Below are 4,383 nucleotides of genomic sequence, written 5' to 3'. Positions count from 1 at the left end.
AAGTGCAAACCAGATCATGTTTACTGTACCAGGTTGCGAGTCGGTTTACTGTGTTGGTCGTGTCACTTGTTAACATTTCATTTGAATGAGGATGTTGTTGTCCAGAGTGACATCATGCACTAACTACAGATTTTGTCCCACTGGAGCAAATAAAATTGAGACGAATGACCTTGCTGACTAACAGGTTGACAGTCAATCCTGTTGCCCACATGACCTCATCCGGACAAGCGAATACACGAACCATGAGGTGCTGCTGTGACACGGCAGATACCATTACTACCATTCCATTGACAGGATGACGTAAAGTAAAACACTTCTGATGTGACCTGATACACTGGTGATGGAGATACGTTTCTTCAACAAGGATCTGCATGCCCATTTACAGTGTCTGGTTTCTACCTTGGAGCATCTGCACACTCTCTAGATGGAAGGAATGTAGTATGTTGTGGGGGATTATGGGAAGGGAGTGACACAGATGCCGCTGTGGCCGATTTGGTGTCGGCGTGTGTCACACAGCGGGCGTGGGGAGCAGGAAGTGGCCTCGGCCCACCACTGACGTGAGCATGTCCTCACTCAGGCTGTGCTGAGGAAGCCAATGTTTAGGCATTCCATACTGGAGCTATTAATAACGGGGGCTTTGTGCCTGGAGTGGAGGCCTGGGCAACGTGCCTTCTGTGTGGTGGGGCACACGTTTGCCTGTCACAAATTATTATAGGGAACTGACTGTACAGATTGACTGACCCTACCCTTATCAACAAGCCAACACAATTGTGTGAACCCTGTGGTGGACATTAACAAAGCTGATGTAATTTATTACAGTAGTCTACTAGCTTCTTTGTGTTTCTCTACTTTAGTCAAGTATTAGCATTTTGGAAACTTTTTACTTTGACTACTGGATTGCAGTCAAATTTGCTGTTGACCCTTCTTACAAATTTCTTAAAAATCATGTGAAATCTTCTACTAAACCTATCTTATGATTTGCTGAAAAGCCAAATGATAAATACCAATACAAAGAAGTTAAAACTAAGAAATATGCATCATGTTCTTGAACTACACCATTTCTGATTTTTTTTACATACATGCAGTTGTGAATAAATCTGAATCTTAAATGATAGAAATCAGTCAAAGTAGTTAAGGCAGTGGTGTCCTAGCATCTAAGGAAGTGGACGGGAGGTTGTGGGTTCAAATGTAGCACTGAGGTCCCCTTTGTTGAGCAAGACACAGCACACTGCTCCCCAGACGCCTTTCATGGCTGTCCACTGCTCACAAAGGGTGATGGGTTAAATGCAGATGACCCATGTCGCTATGTGCACTGTGTGCTGTGCTATGCTGTGTATCACAATAACAAAAATAATCACTTTCACTTAATGAAATTCTAAGAGGCTAATAGTGACATTAGCGCTCTTCAAGTTAACATAGTAATTTTGAGTCATTATCTAGAGCTCTGTGATTTGTGTGCATGGACATTTCACAACTAGACAACATAAAAAAACATTGCTCTCTTTAGCTACGTTTGCACAGACAGTGCATCACAATGCAACTGTTCATATAAGGAACCTGAAGTCATCATGTTGCATTTACCAAATGTTCAAAAATGCATAAAAAATGTCAGGTGTGTTTTGTGTGTGTGCACCTACCCTTGGCCAAACCAAGTCATGGGCCCACCCACATTTGATTAGCATGATGCAATTTTACTGGCCGGCTTTTGGTGCATTTTGCCTTTCCATGTGTTCAACTATGTGTGTAACTTTGATGTGTGGGAGAAGGGACTTGTTCACAGCACAATGAAATCCCAGTTCCCAGAGGCTGGAGAAGCCTCGCCCACATCCCAGCAGAATGGATGTTTTTCTGTGAGTGTAGCCTGTTAAACATCCACTGTCTGCGTAGCAACATCTTGCGCTTCATTTAACTGGAAGTGTTTGGGCCATCTCCACCAGATCACTTTGACATGACACCCGTGTTACAGCAATATTAATAGCATGCGATAAATGCAGCCTTTTAGATGTTCTGATAAGCATGCCACCGCATTGCAGGATTGCTCTTGTGAAATATGGAGATACTGGTTGTGGTTTTTGTTTGTGTCGGGGGGTTGCCAGCTCTGTGGGAATGTCATAGCAATGTTGTAGCTGGAAGAGTGGATTGGTTTGCCTGAACATGTTTAAAAATGCTTAGTTAGTAATCTGCGAGGCATTTGCCAAAACAAGGACACATGTCATCCTTTCCTTTCACTAAACCCACACCCACACCCACAAACAGAGAGGCTTGTTCGGAGATTACTCATAGTCAGCAACAGCAGCGCTGAATTTCCATTTATCAGGCCTTGCAAATGTTTAACTACATTGGGCCATTATTACAGAACACGGTGTGTTCTGTCCTTGAACATTTCCTCTTTTGGTCAAGTTGGTGGAACTGGACAAGCCGAGCTGTGTGATGTATGCAAAAGTCACCAGAATACCTTCTTGTGACTGATCTCTGTTACACTGTTACTCTGGACACCATTGTTCCAAATGATGATCCCACATTCATCAGCGATGCTGGAGGTATGAGCGCAGCTTGGCTAGGATCTGACTCAATGTCGTATATCTATGATCTATAAAATTTTCATGCTCATCAACCATTTAGCAACGCTTGCCTACTGTGGATGGGGGCGTCCTCGTCCTGGTCACCAGCACCAGCCGAAAGAGGGAGTACAATTGTAGGATGAGTGAATAGCCATCATGTGGTTATAACCTGAGGACTACCTCATTTCCTTTAGGGACCACACAGCAGGCATCTGTGTGTTCTGTCCAGAGTCACAGACAATGTACCCGGCCCACCACAAAGCAGTCTTTGTCACAGGCTGTTGAGTAAGGGTTGTCTTGAGTAAGAGTTTGTCCTCTGCTGATGTTCCCTACCCGTAGAGTCCTGATCATGAAATATGAATGGCTGTTTTCTGTTTTTTTTTTGCTAGAATCATAATATTTTGCTATGTTTTTTTTGTATTTCATGCATCAAATAGATAATTTTTGGCATATGGTTGTGATTGGCATGAGCCTATATTGTTTTATTTTTCCTCCACTGCTTCAAGAGGGCATCATGTTACTCACTTTGTAACCGCTTAGTCCTGGCATTATATTAGTCATATAAAATGGTTTTAATAATAATGCATTAGTAACATGCAGCTCTGGAAACAAAACACATCCAAATGTCCATTATTTGATGAATTTCATCACCATGTTGAGCTGATGATCAGATGACCAGATCAACCAAATCTCACCCAACAAGGAAAGCTGTGGACCATGGCTGTGGACTTATTTCATTCCTTCTATTTTATTCAGTGTAACTGCAGATTCCTTATTAGAATTGTATTATTTGATAAAATCTAATCAAATTTCCAATCAGTTGTTTTTGAAAAATATAAAGAGCATGTCACATTTTTCCCCAAAGTTATGTAGTAGAGAGACCCATATAACCACTTTACTGAGTTTTGGTATTTATGTTTCTGTTTAAAAAGGAGATGGTATGAAGATCATTTTGATCTCATATGGCCTCACAGCAGCGCATGAGAGATAAACACAGAATCAGTCAGAGTACAAAAACAGCCTCCCATCGTTTGTTATGTGAGCTGCCGCCTGTTCTCTATGCCTCCCTAGGTGAAGTAGCAATGTGTGTTACATTAGGAAGGCCCCGGACGTCTGGATAGTTGGAGGGTGATGTCACTCTTTGTAATTCTCACTTCGGTGTAGGTCTCTGCTTGCAGCCCACAAATATCTCCAGCTGAGCAACAACCGTTTAAGTATTTTCGCAGCCGACCAGCGAATGGCCTTCGGCGATAGCCGCACTGGCAAACAATGCATTGCCCAACAGTTTGACATGACATCATCATACAAGTGGATTTTCAGCAATATTATCTCGAAAATGCCCTGCGATGGGATAGCATCCAATTCAGAGGTCAGTTTAGTACACATATGATGCATGAATGAGACCACTAAGTATAACTTGAAAAACTGACAACTGAATTGGAAGGTATTGGGCATTGGAAGGTATTGCCCCACTACAAACAGACTTTTCTAACTATACAGACATAAAGCTCTGGAAAAAAGAATAGACCATGTCAAAAATGCTTTTCCACTTCTATGGCATCATCAGCATCTTCTTCAACATGATGAGATTTTGATCAGATTATCAGCTCAACAAAATCCCACCAATGCTGTGGACCCTTTTGTTTTATCTTTTTGTGACTGTCAAATCTTTTAGTATGGAACCCTTCCTGCATTAAAGTGTTATTATTTTATATTGGTGATAGACATGCTTATTATATATCAGAAAAAGGAAATGATCCCCTGCTCTCTTGTTTTTTATTCCCTAACTGTTAGCCCACAGCCAGAGGCCCTTAAAACATTA

This window comes from Denticeps clupeoides, chromosome 12, assembly GCF_900700375.1.
Source record: "Denticeps clupeoides chromosome 12, fDenClu1.1, whole genome shotgun sequence".
NCBI lineage: Eukaryota > Metazoa > Chordata > Actinopteri > Clupeiformes > Denticipitidae > Denticeps > Denticeps clupeoides.
This window is presented reverse-complemented; position numbering follows the sequence as displayed.